The sequence below is a fragment of the Carettochelys insculpta genome, chromosome 2, assembly GCF_033958435.1.
Source record: "Carettochelys insculpta isolate YL-2023 chromosome 2, ASM3395843v1, whole genome shotgun sequence".
NCBI lineage: Eukaryota > Metazoa > Chordata > Testudines > Carettochelyidae > Carettochelys > Carettochelys insculpta.
In genome coordinates this window covers 4,808,205-4,823,766 of record NC_134138.1, presented here as the reverse complement: position 1 = coordinate 4,823,766, position 15,562 = coordinate 4,808,205, and the positions used below count along the sequence as shown (strand labels likewise).

Here is a 15,562-nt window from a genome sequence, read left to right as displayed (position 1 = left end):
CAGGGCAGTGATGGTGTGGGGTGATGGGGGCGGGGCAGGGCAGTGGAGTGTGGGGTGATGGGGGGATCGAAGGGGGTGCACCATCTGGGGCGTGATGGGGGAGCAGAGGGGGCCGGGTGATGGGGGGAGTCAGAGGCAGGTGGGTGATAGGTTGGCAAGGGCAGAGGGGGTGCGGGATTTGAAGGCGATATTGCAGTTGTGTGTGGCAGGGAGGCAGGAGGGTGTCAGAGAGGGTGGAGGTGGGTGGGGCTGAGGGTGTGTGGGTCAACATGTGGGGCCAGAGAGAGGGTCATTTATAGGTGGGATCGTTGAGCTGGGCTCCCAGACGGGTCTGGGCAGTGTGGGGTGAGGGGGTTTGGACTACCCTGCGACAGTCCTGTCCATCTGTCTGGGACTCAGCTCCTGTCTCCCCCAGGGAGCATGCAGCCAGGCTGGGGGTCAGATTCCATGGTGGTGGAGGTAATTGGAAATCCTGCGTGTTGTGATTTGTTGCCCTGAGCTGGGCACGTAGTTAGAGGGCCGATGACTCTGCGCCAGAGGGGTTTGATGCTGACAGGCTGTGGGAGCTTGACCGGGTTCTGATGTTCTTCTCTCCCCCCGGCCCCCCAGTGCTCCAGAAAGCAAAGGACAAGGCCCGGAGGAGTGGCAGCCTGAAGGAGGAAGCTGCCATTTGCAACCAGCTTGGGGAGATCTTGGCCAGACATGGTGAGTGGGTCCCAGGGCCTGGCTCTCAATGGCAAAGGGTGGCTAGCTGACTGCTGTCTGGCTCTCGTGGCCAGGGCTGACGCTGGGAGAGATGGGTCCGGGAGAGCCGTCCTGAGGAAGGTTTGGAGGCCCTGCTTTTGGGGCCACTGTTCGAAAGTTGGTCACTGGGCAATGCTCTCGGCTGTGCTCTCGGCTGTCTTTGTCGGTGCTGGTCTGGCTGTGTTTGTGACGGATGGGCTGGGGAGGGCTCCTGGCCGTGGGAGCAGGCCTGGAATGGCTCTTCTTTGCAGGGATGGTACATCCATGGGCTGGGACCAGCCCCCAGGAGATTGTGTCTGCCACACAGCTGACCTTCCCCCAGCAGGGAGCCGATTCAGTGCGATGATCCTGGCCTGTGACCTGAGCCCTGCTCTTGAAGAAGAACGCCCCATGCCTGAAACTCCCTGCCATTGTGACATCTAGCTCTCTCCTTAACCTGAATCTTGTTTGGCCTCCGTCCCCACAGCTCCCTGCAATGGTTAGAAACCTTCTCCTTTGTGCCAGCCAACTTTACTCAAGACTCTCTGTTCTCAGGCCAGCATTGTCCCTTGCATTCCCTGCTTTAGTCACCCTATAACCAGCCAAAGCATCCAGGTTTCTCTCACCTTCCTTCACTTCAGCTGATGAGCCTCCGGCTATCGGTAGCCCTTCACTCCAAGCACCTTGTCCTTTGTCGTACTGAGCAGCGCCTCGTTTCTGCTGCAGGCTTTGAGATCCCCCCGATCGTCCTGCCTACCATGCCGATCCTCCTCCGGAGCGAGCGCCCTTCCTGACTTGTGTCTGCAGCAAAGCCCATCAGTGCACTCCTGCTGTTCCTGCCTTGGGCATTAATAGATATGGTACAACTGGGCTCGTGTCGGATCTCTGAGGAGCTGTGCCAGGAGCATCCCTGCCCTCTGCCAGTTTACCTTTCGGCACAGCCTGTTGCCTGCACCCCCTGAAGCCTGTTCTCTGCCCCTGTACGCTCCTGGGCTGATCCCAGAGTGCTCCAGTTTGGCTAACGTTGCATGTAGCTAATTTTGTCTGATGCTCTGCTGCCATCCAAGTGTGCTAGAGCCACTGTATTTCCTGTAGCTAGAAAATCAGAGGCCGTCAGCTACAACATGGGAGATGAGTATCACAGAGGGAGCCATGTTAGTCTGTAACTTCGAGAACAACAAGCAGTCCTGAGGCACCTTATAGATTAGCAGAGATTTTGGAGCATGAGCTTTTGGAGGCAATGAACCGCTTTGTCAGAGCATGTCTAGGAATGAGTACAGCAGAAAGGGATCGAGGGGTTACAGTGGACCACAAGCTAAATATGAGTCAACAGTGTGATGCTGTTGCAAAAAAAGCAAACATGATTCTAGGATGCATTAACAGGTGTGTTGTGAACAAGACACGAGAAGTCATTCTCCCGCTCTACTCTGCGCTGGTTAGGCCTCAGCTGGAGTATTGTGTCCAGTTCTGGGTACCGCAGTTCAGGAAGGATGTGGAGAAACTAGAGAGGGTCCAGAAAAGAGCGACAAGAATGATTAAAGGTCTAGAGAATGTGACCTATGAAGAAAGGCTGAAAGAATTGGGCTTGTTGAGTTTGGGAAATAGAAGACTGAGGGGGGACATGATAGCGGTTTTCAGGTATCTAAAAGGGTGTCATAAGGAGGAAGGAGAAAACTTGTTCTTCTTGGCCTCTGAGGATAGAACAAGAGGCAATGGACTTAAACTGCAGCAAGGGAGGTTTAGGTTGGACATTAGGAAGAAGTTCCTCACTGTCAGGGTGGTCAAACACTGGAATAAATTGCCAAGGGAGGTTGTGGAATCTCTGTCGCTGGAGATATTTAAGAACAGGTTAGATAGATGTCTATCAGGGATGGTCTAGACAGTACTTGGTCCTGCCATTGGGGCAGGGGGCTGGACTCGATGGCCTCTCAAGGTCCCTTCCAGTCCTAGTGTTCTGTGATTCTATGTGATGCAGCAGGTCTTTGCCCACGAAAGCCTTTGCTGCAAAATACGTTAGTCTATAAGGTGCCACGGGACTTGTTGTTAACATAGGAGATGTGCTCTTGAGTCCCCAGTGCATGTCAGCTCTGAGCCCCAAGAGGGGTTACGCCCCGGGCTTGTTACTCTGGCTGCTCTTGTAGCTGATGGAGTGGGTGCGCCTCATCCCAGGGGCCCCTGCTGTGCCTTGGGAAGCCAGCTGGCTCGCTCGTCACCCCAGTGTCTCTCTGCTCCCGGCAGGGCGGTACCGAGAGGCGCTGGTGGAGCACCAGGAGGAGCTGCGCCTCCTGGAGAGCGTGGAGGATGTTATCGGCTGTGCCGTGGCCCACCGGAAGATTGGGGAGCGCCTGGCTGAGCTGGAGAACTATGAAGCTGCTTTGAAGGTAATGGGGGAGAGGGGGATAATCAGCTGCAGGGATTGGGGCTCCCCAGGAGCTGGGCTGAGAGCTACTTTCCCAGTATTCAGCCCCGCCAATGGCCACGGGGTGAGAGGGGCAGCAAGCCAGAGCAGGGGCGACAGAATGGCTGGAGGGGTTTAAAAGGGAACACTAGGGCACATAGTGGTAACCCCTGAGCTGTCAACCTTGCAGGGCCCAATTCAAAGCCAGCCCAGATCCATGGGGCTTGGGGGGTCTCATGCGCCCTCTTGTTCTCCTGCTCCATCAGCACCAGCGCCAGCATCTGGAGCTGGCCTGCGCTGTGTCCGACCACACTGAGCAGCAGAGGGCTTGGGCCACCATTGGCCGCACCTACATGTTCGTGGCGGAGAGCGGCCAGGCCGGGGAGGCGCTCTGGGAGGCGGAGCAGGCCTTCATGAAGAGCCTGGCCATCTTGGAGGAGCAGCTGGAAGGTGAGAGCCGGGCTGGGAGCTGTGGGACACGGAGCCAGGGAGGGGAGCCATCAGCTTGGGATGTGGTGCGCCCTGGGGAGGGTCACCAGTCGGCCTCTGCCTTGGCTGTCTGACCAGACGGTCTAAGTCCCCACCTTTTACCCCTTGTCCTTGCCCCAGAGCCTGCATCTGGGATGTCCCTGCTCCCTGAGCTCCATCCCCTCCCCGAGCCGGAACTCCCTGGCCTGGCCAGGAAGGGGCAGGCCCTCAGGCTTTCATCCGGGCTTCCCATCTACTCGTGCTGGCTTGTAAGGCCCAGTTAGGCTCGCCGCCGGGATTGTGGGATATGCAGGGGCACTCAGGGACCTCCAGCCTTTTCTGACCTCTCGGTTCCACAGCAGGGCAGCCAGGACCGTGCCCGAGACTGTTCCGTAGGGACCTCCCAGCACTCCCACCCCATCCCTTGGGAGACAATTTGCTCAGCTCATTCGGCCAGCTGGAGGGTGAGGGGTCCAGGACCTGTCCAGCCCCTCTCTGGCCCTGGAGCTCCTGCCTTGTGGAGCCGGCTGGGTGACGGGCTGGCTCTGGCTGTCCCAGGGAAGGTGCCGCAGCGGGAGCTGAGTGAGATGAGGGCCCGGCTTTACCTCAACCTGGGCTTGGTGTACGACAGCATGAAGGACCAGGCCAGGTGCAGCCAGTACATCAAGAAGAGCATCTTCATCTCCGAGTAAGGCCCTGGCCCCTTCCTGGGGGGGGCGGGTGGTGGTGCTGATAGGCCGAAGGCCCCTCTGAAGAGCTCCTGTGTTTCCCTGGGGTTCACCCTCTGCTGGTGGCTGCAGCCGTTTGGCTCAGGAAACCGGCTGGTGCTGTGGCTGGGGGGTGTCAGGTGGGGGCCCAGGGCCCAGGGGTTTCCTGAGAACGTGAATGGGCGGGCGACCCTGGGGGTGACCCGTCTCCCTCTAGGCAGACTCACCTCTACGAAGACCTGTACCGGGCCTACTTCAATCTGGGCCACATCCACCTGCGGGAGGGGCAGCACTCCAAGGCCATGCGCTGCCTGGAGCGGGCGCGCGACTGCGCCCACACCATGAAGGAGAAGTGCATGGAGAGTGAGTGCTGTGCCGGAATCGCCCAGGTGAGGGCAGCGGGGAGCCCGTACTTGGCCCCCAAGCTCTTCCCCCTGGGGCCTGACCACCCAGCATGGCCAGCAAGGGGACAGCCCCCTCCCCCCCCACCAGGCCAGCACCCTTTGGTAGTTGGACCTCTCTGCCCCTCCGCTTGCTGACCCTGCTGCCCTGGGGCCTTGCAGGTGCTCCTCAGCCTGGGGGACTTTGTGGCCGCCAGGCGCTCGCTGAAGAAGGCCTACGTGCTGGGCTCCCAGCAGCCCCAGCAGCGCGAGAGCATCCGCAGGAACCTGCGTTACGCTGAGGGGGCTCGGGTTGGGGCTCCCTGCGACACGGCGCGGGGTGGGGCTGAGGGGACCCAGTGGCCTGTGCAGCTGGCCGGGAGGAGGTTGGGTGTCACTCCCCAGGGCTCAGCCCAGGCTGACTGGGGCTGGGAGCTCTCCACCTCTGGCTCTCAGTGCAGCCCCTCCCCTTCACAGCCCTGTGTGGCTTGTGGCTCCTGGGGCGGTGCCCGCCCCCCCCCACCCCCGTGTCACAGGCACGCCCAGGGAAAGGTGCCGCGGCTTCTCGGGTGCAGGGCCGCGCTTGCACAGGCCACTCCTGACAGGGCTTCTGGCACGTCCCCGACGTAGCCCCAGTGGCACCACAGGGCGGTGCTTTGACACTGACCCCGCACCAGCCCAGGGGGGCAGCGAAGGGGGCTCGGCAGGTGCTCACTGTCCCAGAGGCCTGCAGGCTGGGTTGGGTGAGGGGCACCTTGGTCCCCACATACCCCTTCACCTGTGGCTCCCCTACCTGCCCTGAGCCTCTAGGGGGAAGAACCCAGCCCACCCCCGGTGCGTGCCACTCACACTGCTGGCCTCTCCCCCAGCCATGAAGGTCAGCCATCTGCAGGAGGCTCTGGAGGAGGCAGTGCCCGGCGACTTGCAGACAGCCCTGGGCCTGTGTGAGCAGCTGGGGGACCTGTTCTCCAAGCATGGGGACTATCGCCGGGCGGTGGAGTTCTACCAGAGGCAGGTGGGTGAGGGCTGCCCCTGCTCTCGGCCTGTGGGCTGGGGGAGGACCAGGCTGCCTTGAGGCTGGGCTCCGTGCATGGTAAGGGGCTGGTTCCGCTTCCTCCTAGCCGCCGAAGTGCTGCCAAGCTCTGGCCCGAGGGCAGGGGCACCCGCTCAGATTCCTGCAGGCAGCAGGGATGGGGCTGGGCGAGCCCTGCGGGGGCGGGCGGCCACCCCGGGCACAGCATGCTGTGGACGGTGTCTCTGGCAGCTGCGCTACGCCGAGTCCCTGCAGAAGCCTGAGCAGGAGCTGGCTGTGATCTACGTCTCTCTGGCTACCACCTTTGCGGACCTGAGGGAGCCCGGCCGGGCGGTCCAGCACTACCAGACGGAGCTGGCGCTGCGGCGAGGAAACCCACTGGAGGTGAGGGGGCGGCCTGGGCTCTGCCTTCTGCCCGCCGGTCTCACCCTGCAGGGCCTGGGGACCCCGTGCTGGGCTTGGCTGTGCTCTGGGGAGTTGCGGGAGGGGAGCTCAGCTAGCAAGCAGGGCCTGGCTGGGTCCCACAGCTCGGGAGCAGGGAAGGAGGGTGGGGCAGGCGTAAGAGTCAGGATGGCAAAGGACTTGCTGTTTGTCACTTACCCCGTGCCCTTGGGTGGGCTCCCTGCCAGTGGAGCTGGACTGGTGGGGGGAAGCTAATCCCATTGTCTGTGTGCCCCAGGAGGGGAAGACCTGGCTGAACATCGCCCTGGCCAGGGAGGAGGCTGGCGAAGGCTACGAGGCCCTGGAGCCCTGCTTTCAGAGCGCGCTCCGGTGCGCGGAGCAGGCTGGGGAGCCCAGGCTGCAGGTGAGGGGACGGGCCCAAAGCTGCTGCCCAATGGGGATGCCAGTGCTCGCCTGCAGCACCCCCTTCAGGCTGGGCAGCTGGCAGTGCCCCTCCCGGGGTCCCCCGAGCCTGCGATAACTGAGACTGGCACCCAGGAGTCCTCCCAGCCCCCCGCCCTACGCACAACACCTCCCTGCTAGGGCCTGTGGCCGAAAGTGCTGGTTTCTGGCCCCCTCCCGCTTCCAGGCTCTGCTCCTTGTTGGCACATGCCCGGGAGGGACCGTGCTGCTCACCTGCCGGGGAGCCCAGCTCCTCACTCCGCCCAGGATTCCAGGCTGCACCCGGCTCCTCCTGCGCCAGCACAGCAGAAAGGCAGGGGAAGGGCGTGGGGTGCCGGGGCTCGGAGCTGAAAGGCGCCCAGGGCAGCTGCGGTGCTGGGGCTGGACTCGAGAGTGCCTAGCCAGCGTCCTCCCCTCACTCGTAGCCTGTCTGCTGGGCCAGGCTGGGGGGCCTGGCAGCTGCTCCAGTGGTCAGTGCTGGGAGCTGCTCCTTCTGGGCTAGGCAGGGGCTGGGGGACCTGGGAGCTGCTCCAATGGTCAGTGCCCTGGCCTTGCTCCCTGCAGGGCCCCTTCAGGCCTGGGGGGGGGCCTGGGGACTGCCTTAAAGGCCAGCGCCCCCAGCTGACAAGGCCTGGGCTAGCAGCCCTGGGAGCGCCCAACCCCATCTGCGGCTGGGCAGGGTGATCAGCCCATCCTTTCACCCCCCCAGCGGCAAATCCTACAGCACCTTCACCCCCTGCAGCAGAAGTGGGGGCGCCCTGAGGCCCCCGACACGCTGGCCAGGCTTCAGGGCCTGTGCCGCTCGCAGGGCTGGAGCAGCGCCAGGGACAGCCGGGGGGAGGAGGAGGAGGAGGAGGAGGAGGACAGCAGCGAGCCCCTGGAGGAGAGCGACCTGGAGCTGTCTGAGAGCGGTGAGTGGGCCGGCTGGGGGGGACGGGGAGGGAGCCGGAGCTGAGTCCCGGCCGGGTGAGGCTGTAGCCCTGCGCGTCTGCCTGGCGCGGGCCCCCCTTTGGCAGGGTGGGGGCTGTATTGGAGCCGGGTGCCTCACTCAGGCCTGTGCGTTCCAGACGGGGAGGAAGATGACCTGGACGGCTACAGCAAGAGCGTGCCTGGCCGCCGCAGGATCGCCAAGGTGAGGCTGGGCCTGGGCGCAGCGTCCTCGCCCCGTGGGGCCGTCGCTCCAGCTCCTGCCCTGGCGAGGCCTGATCCCAGGGCGCTGCGCGGGGGCCGAGGGGGTGGCTCTGATCTGGGGCCCCCGGGCAGTGCTGACCCCGCCTCCGCCCTCCCTGTGCCCTGCAGTGGAACCGGCGCAATGACCGGGGTGAGACCCCGCTGCACCGCGCCTGCATCGACGGGAACCTGCGCCGGGTCCATTTCTTCCTGGAGCAGGTGGGAGCCGCTCCTCGTTCCCGGGCAGGGCGCCCTGGGGTACCTTCCGTCGGCCCGTGGGGGCAGCTGGGCGGCTGGCTGGGGTCGCGGCGTCCCTCTGCTCTGGCCCTCACAGCCCCCAGCAGGGGACGCGTTCAGCAAGTGTGTCCTGCCTGCAGGGCGCGTGGGAGTGAGCCAGGTAGGCGCTGGGCACTGGGGCCGCTTCCCGGCCTGGCCCGCAGGGAGGGCAGCTGGAGGGGGAGATCCTGCAGGAGTTGGCATGAAGCCCAGCAGGGCACCTGGCCCCCACGTAACCCTCATGCCTGTTCATGTCTCTTTCCTCCTGGGGGCAGGGCCACCCCCTGAACCCGCGGGATTACTGCGGCTGGACCCCGCTGCACGAGGCCTGTAACCACGGGCACCTGGGTGAGTGGTGAGGAGGGTGGGAGGGTGTCGGTGTGGGGGGCGGATGACGGCAGGGGCTGGAACGGGTGATGGGGGCCGGCTGGAGGGGGCCCTGGTGCTGCCACCCAGCAGTAACTGCTGGCTCCTGTGCCCAGAGATCGTGCGGCTGCTGCTGGAGCGTGGTGCCTCCATCGATGACCCCGGGGGCCCAGGCTGCGAGGGGATCACCCCCCTGCACGACGCTCTCAACTGCGGCCACTTCGACATGGCCGAGCTGCTGCTCCAGAGGGGCGCGTCGGTGGTGCTGAGGAACGCCAAGGTGCGGGAGCAGCGGCCTGTGGGTGGGCGCTGGGCTCGGCACCCCTGCACAGCTGTGGGGTTTCTGGGGGCGGCCCTGAGGCTCAGCCCCTCCATCTTATCCGCCGCAGGGCCTGAGCCCTCTGGGCACCCTCCGGGAGTGGGTGAGGATGTACGGCCGGGACCTGGACCAGGAGACGCGCCAGCGCTGCCGAGCCATGGAGCAGCTGCTCAAGGAGGCGGTGGTGGGGCGAGGTGAGGCCGGGTGGGAGTGGTGCTGTGGGGGGGCATCTCTTGGGGGCTGGGCCCAACTCACGGGGTTCCCTGTCTCCCGCCCAGCAGCAGAGGTGGCTCAGCCCCCACAGGATGTGCCGCAGAGCCAGCTGTTTGATGCGGAGCTCTCTGAGCCGCTGACACCCCCCCACTCAGCTGTGGCCCCCCCAGCCCCAGAGTGGGGGCCCCTCCACGAAGGCGACTGCGCCCTGCAGGATCCTGACCCAGCGTGGCGGGCAGGGGCCAGAGTGCTGGGCCAAGCTGGACGAGTGCATGACCCCGCTCCAGCCCATCAATAAGAGGCAGCGGCTCCTGAGCCTGAGGGCACCGGGGGAGGAGAGCCAGGTGCCGGGGTTCCTCGGGCGGGCAGAGCCTGGGCTGCCCCCCGCTGGCACCGGGCAGGCCAAGTACGAAGCATCCATCCGTGGCGTGGGCAGTGCCCAGTCCTGCCAGGTCCCTGAGCAGGTGCCGGCCGAGGCCTCTGCCAGGCCGGCCCTGATCCCAGCCGAGGAGTACGTGGGGGATGACTGGCTGGAGGACGACCTGGGGGCGAGCCGGGAGCCCCGCAAGAGGAGCCACCGGCGCCCGGGGGAGTCGGGCTCGGACTCAGGGGGCACCAGTGGGTCTGAGAGCGACGGCGCAGCCCCCTTCCCAGCTGCTCTGCCCCAGAAGAGGAGGGCCCGGCAAAGCCGCCTCACCCAGATAGTGGACAGGACGTCGCTGGGTCGGTCCCGCGGGGGCCAGGCCCTGGTGGCTCCGGAGCCAGCCGCTGGTCTGAGGCCCGTAGACGGCAGTGGAGAGGCCCCACAGGTGAGGTGCTGGGGGTGCACAACAGCAAGGGAGTCCCCTGGGCTGTCTCTTGGGTCTTGACTCCCCTCCCCTGTTCCCAGGCCCCACTGCTGGCTGCAGCCCCGACTCGGCCACCCCCCATCCGAGTGCGGGTCCGGGTCCAAGACAACGTCTTCCTCATCCCCGTGCCGCACAGGTGAGAGCCGCCTCGCATCCTTCCTCCCAACATGGCCCAGAGCCCGGGAGTCCTGCCCCCCCAGCCGGGTCTGGGGCAACATTAGCAGCACCCTCGGAGGGGTCCAGCTCCCAGGCAGCGCCAGGGGGTCAGGGACTTGGGGTAACAGGGCCATTCCCCTCTGCCACTGGGGGGGCTGCCCTGTTCCTGCCCCACCCTGGGAGGGTGGGCTGGGGGCCTGGTTCTGGTGGGGCGCTCTGGCTCAGCCCTTCCCTTCCCTTCCCTTGCAGTGGCCTCGAGAGATGCCCGGTGGCGTGGCTGGCAGAGCAGGCGGCCCAGCGCCACTACCAGGCCTGTGGCCTGCTGCCCCAGCTCACCCTCAAGAAGGAAGGGGCACTGCTGGCTCCCCAGGATCTCATCGTGGACGTCCTGCAAAGCAACGAGGAGGTGAGGGGCACCCGAGCCAGGATTGGCGCTTCCAGGGCTGAGCCCACCAGGTCCCCCTGTAGGCCGCTGAAGGGTCGTGGTGGGGCCCATCACTGTGGACTCTGCACCAACCGGCAGGGCCCAGATGACTGGGAGCTCGGAGGTCTGGCTTCACCCCTCACTGGCGATGCCCTTCCCCTTGTGTTTGAGCCTGCCAGTGCTGCCCAGCCAGCCGGCCTTCCTTCCTACCCATAGGGCTCTCGTCTGCCTTGCAGGTGTTGGCAGAGGTGCAGTCCTGGGACCTGCCCCCGCTCGCCGACCGGTATCGCAAGGCCTGTTGCAGCCTGGCCGTGGGTAAGGGGATGCCACGGACCCTGCTGCCTGCCTGCGTGTGGGAACCGTTGGATGTACAGGGTCTCGCTGGGTTTTGTAGCGCCTCAGGGCGGTCAGCCCCAGCCGGCCCGTGGGGGGGACAGGCAGGAGGGGCTCCAGTGGGAAGGCTGGTCCAGGGGGCTTGGGCACAGCTGTGCCACCGTCTGCGTGTGTGACCTCGGGCAAGTCCCTCAGTCTCCGGGTCACTGGCCCAGCTACGGAAGGGGACAGAGGTGGAATGTGGCTTCGGGTGGACAGATTGGCACCCCCAGGGCCGTGCTACATGCCAGGGGAAGACCTGTCCAGCATCCGCTGAACGGCGCGCAATGTCAGGAGCCCCCGGTCGCGGCTGCCCCCCACGTGGTGCTGGGCGGGGGGAAGGTGCCCCCGGTCGCGGCTGCCCCCCACCCGCTCCCTGGCTGCTTGGCTCTAGCCCCGGCCAGGCAGCAGCTGGCTGGGAGCTCGTCAGTCTGGGTGCCCCACAGCGACTGGTCTTCCCTCATGGACTCCTGTTGCAGGCGAGCACCGGCTTCTGCTGAAGATGATGGAGCTGCAGGAGTCGGGCCCCTCGTTCAGCACCTGTGGCCTCTCCTTGCACCAACCCCACCTCACCCCACTCCTGCGTGCCCTCAAGCTGCACAGCTCCATCCGCCAGCTGCGGCTGGCTGGGACGGGGCTGGACGATGGCCTGGCTGCCGAGCTGCTGGCTACGCTGGGCACCATGCCCAGCCTGGCCCTCCTCGACCTGTCGGCCAACCAGCTCGGTGCTGAGGGGCTCCGCGCGCTGGCAGCAGGGCTGCCCTCCCAAGCGGTCTTCCAGGTTGGCTTGTGGGTGTGTCCAGCACCTCCCTTCCCCTCAACGGCAGGTGGGAGGGGCCCCGGCCTCCCGCCTGAACCCCGGAGACACAAGCAAGTTCAGGGACCCCCAAGCTGCCCATCCTGGCGCTCTGGGCTACGGCTCTGGCACTGCTGGTGTAAAGGGCCCTGATGAGCTCCTGCCAGGGCTGCCCTGATGGACACCAGGGGCTCCCCGGATCAGGGAGGAGTAAGCTGTGGCCATGCTGGTGCCAAGGTGCCTGCTCCGAGGTCCTTCTGGGGAGGGGCTGGTTGTGAGGGTCCCTGTAGCATGGGGGGGGCTCTGCTGCTCCGTCCCTTCTCTGGGGCTGAGGCTGCCGCTGTGGTCCTCCCAGCGGGGGTGCAGCCCCGGCTGTCTGGTGGCACAGGGCAGAGCCCAGCAGGTTGGGGTGACTCCTCCGCCCCTGTTGTTCCAGAGCCTGGAAGAGCTGGACCTCAGCCTGAACCCCCTAGGGGACAAGAGCTGCGAGGCCCTGGCCTGCCTGGTTCGAGCCTGCCCGGTCCTGACCACGCACCGGCTGCAGGCCTGTGGCTTCTCTGAGGCTTTTGGGCAGCACCAGCGCCTCCTGCTGGCCAACAGCCTGAAAGGTAAGTGCCCCTGCACTCCCCCAGCCCCGAGTGGGGGCACAGCAGGCGTGGCCTCATGGTACAGGTGGTGCCCTCCCTTGTGGCTCCCCTCCCCCAGCGCCACGGTCTACAGGCTAGGCCCCCCTGTGACACAGAGGTACTGCCAGGAGGGCCCCATTCACTGGGACGGGGCCTACAGCTTGGGGGTGAGGATGGTTCCACTCATGGAAAGAATGCGGACCGCTGTCCTGTCCGCTCTCTGCCAGCTTCTGCCCCACAGCTCGCAGCTACCCAGGCCTGGGCTTGCCTCAGTCTTGCCCCACAGACACCACGCCCTGGGTTCCCTGCCAGGTCTGCCCCACAGCAGCCTGCTCTGCCGTTCTTTCCCAGTGCAGGCCTGTTGGGTGCCTGAGTTTCCAGTTAGGCAGCTATGGACAGGCCCTCCGCCAAGCTCCCAGCCTCCTTTATCTGCCCGGGCCAGACGGCAGCTGGCTCACTCTTAACACGCTGTCTCTCCCGCATGCCCCTGGCCCAGGAGCTGTGCACCTGAAGACCCTCGCTTTGTCCCACAATGCCCTGGGCTCCAGCGGCCTGCAGCTGCTGCTCAGGAGTCTGCCCTACGCCACCCTCAGCCAGCTGGAGATTGGCTCGGTGGCGGCCCGCCTAGGCGAGCCTCTCGTGGATCCGGTGGTCAGGTGCCTGACACAGGTACGGGTGCAAGGGGGTCCTGCAGTAACCCTTCTCTGGCTGCAGGAGTTGCAGGAGCTCTGCACGTGGCAGGGGAGCCCCTTTTGTCCTGGGGCTGTGGGCCTCTCACGCAGCTGGCTCGGCCCTGACTGGCTCAGCTGTGGTGTGTGGCTTTGGGCTCAGCCCCCCACCCCGTTCCATTCCAGCAGGGATGTGCGCTCACCCACCTGGCTCTCTCTGGGAACCACCTGAATGATGAGGCTGTCGCAGAGCTGGCCAGGTAAAGGGGCAGCGCTGGGGTCCCTGGGCCAGGGGCTTTGCTGTGGGGCAGAAGGTAATGGGGTGGCTGTGTGACACCAACCTTCACCCAGCTGGGTCCTATGCGGAGTGATCTCCTGCTGGGTAGGAGCCGTGGGGTGGCTGGGCCCAGCAGCCAGCCCATGGGGACATAGTAGGAAGAGAGCCTGAGTGAGAGGTAAGGTGGCCATGTTCGCCTTTAGCCCACTGGCCACCTTCTGTCCCTGCATTGTGCTTTTCTGGGCCACCAGGTGAACCCCCTCCCGTAAAAAGAGACGGAGCGGGAAGGGAGTCTGAGCCACAAGCCCTTGGGTGGGAGGCCTGGTGAGCTGCAGGACCTGCCTACAGAACCGGGCGTACGTGGATTGGTGGTCGGGTGGAGCTGCTGGTTCTACTACTGCACTTCACAGGCAGTACACCTGTCCAGCTGCCTCCCTCCCCCGTCGCACCTTGTGCTCCCTGGGGGTCTCGCTCCAAGGCTGCAGTGCCAGCACACCGCACATCTAACACCTAGCCCACAGGGAGTGGGTGGGCCATGGGGCAGCAGTGCATTGTGGGTGAGCCGAGAGGCATGGGGCTGTTTGACTCTCTTGGTCCCAGGTGCCTCCTGGTTTGTCCCACTTTCATCTCCCTGGATTTGTCTGCGAACCCAGAGGTTACCAGCGGGGGCTTGCAGATGCTGCTGTCAGCGCTGGGGGAGAGGCGCCAGGGGCTGCAATACCTCAGCCTGGCAGGTGAGGGGGTGAAGGGCTCCAAGATCCCTGGGTTGCGGAGGGGTCCTGCTTCCCTGCACCTGGCAGGGCCGCGGGAGCATCACCCTGCCCTCGCTGGAGGGACTGAGAGGTGATCCTGAGGGGGCAGGGGCAGGCTGTGAGCCCTGGAGTTTTGCTCCTGATCCAGCACAGCCCCCGGCCTGGCTGGCGCTGCCGAGTTGCTTCTCTCTCCGTAGTGGTGTGCAGAGCAGAGCAGAGCAGAGCAGAGGAGGCAGGACTGGAGTAGCGAGGGGCTGCAGCTGATAGAAAGGGCACAAGGGGGGTCACCCAGCCTGTCCCCTCTTGGGCCGGGTCCAGGATTCTCAGTGCGCCACAGTGGCTACAACGGCCTGTTTCCTTCCCGCAGGCTGCAGGGTGCGAGGCCCATTGGACAGCACCACGTGGGCCCGGGTCTCTGCCAACGTGCGTGAGCTGCGGCTCTGCAGCCGGCAGCTGAGCGGCAGCAACCAGCGGGGCGTGGGTGAGTCCTGGCTTGGCCCCCCGGGCACCTCTCTGAGCGCAGTCACGCAGCACCACAAGCTCTTCTGTAAGAGCATCTGAAGTGCCCGACCGCTCGCAGCTGGAGCACACAAGAGGCCCATCCTGCTTGGGGCTGTGGCTGCTCGCAGAGGGAACTTGGGCAGACGTGAGGAACCAGGCACGGTGACTGGCCTGTGCCAGCGACTTTTCTGCACTCAGAACTCAGGCCTGGCCCATGGGGAGGGGCAGGACCTGGCTGCTGCTGCTGCACCTGTTCTTTCTGGGGGCCCAGAGCCCTGCAGCTTCCCCCCACCTGGCACCAGTGCAAGCTGAGAAGGGAGCTGCTGGTCCCGTCGTAACCAAAGGAGGCAGGGCCCCGGCTGCTGTTGCGGAACTGGGCCTGTCTGCCTCGGGCTCCGAGCACCAGAACGCTGCAGGACTCTGCCCCATGGGGGTCCCTGGGCTTTGGAACCAAGGCCTCGGCTGTGTCCCCAGGAGGCAGTGAGCTACCGGGCCTGTGCTGCTAACAGAGAGGGGTGGCAAGTCCCAGAGTGTCCCCGGAGAGCTGGGTTCCAGCCTGTAGTGTCTCACCAGCTGCAGTCACACCTGCGCAGCAGAACCCTGGGGCTGCTGGCAGGGCTGGGGGGTTGGCTCCTGGGGCAGCACTGGCCTTGGAGCAGGCTCTGAAGCCAGCGTGGGGAAATAAGCTGCCAGAGACTGAAGGCGGCCACCTGCAGAAGAGCCCTTCCCTACTGCACGTCTCCCCACACAGGTGGAGGGTGATATTTTATTTGTCCCCCATTCCCGAGCTGTACAGGTTCTAGCTCTGCCCTGCCAGTGGCCACTGGACTAGTTCAGACAGACTTATTAGCTGGCTGGTGTTTTCTTGGCCGCACAGGGTGGGCTTCTGCCTGGTGCAGGGGCCTGGGAAACCAATCAATAAAGTGCTGTATGTCTCCTCTGCTCCAGGCCTGTGTTGTGCCACCCTGCAGGCAGTGACGCAGAGACCTGGCCCTCTGCTGCTTGGGCCAGAGCTCTGTACCCTGCCAGCCTTCTCCCCCTCTGGACAGCTGTTTGACACCCCCCACCCTCATTTCCCAGGCTCCCATGCAGCCTGGGGCATGACCTGTTGTCAGCAAGGGTGGAGCGCCCTGCCTTAGCCAGCTGCTGTGGCACCCAGAAAATCTGAGCTGATGGGCTGGTCCAGGCCCTGAGTACAGGTGCAGTGGCTGTGCCTGCTTCTCCCACCCAGCAAGAGCCACAGCAC

General features: G+C 65.0%; 1 pseudogene; it reads left to right on the top strand.

Annotated features, from left to right (window-relative positions):
• Positions 1-332: 332 nt before the first annotated feature.
• LOC142009034 (tonsoku-like protein) lies at positions 333-15,421 on the top strand (annotated as a pseudogene).
• Positions 15,422-15,562: the final 141 nt, after the last annotated feature.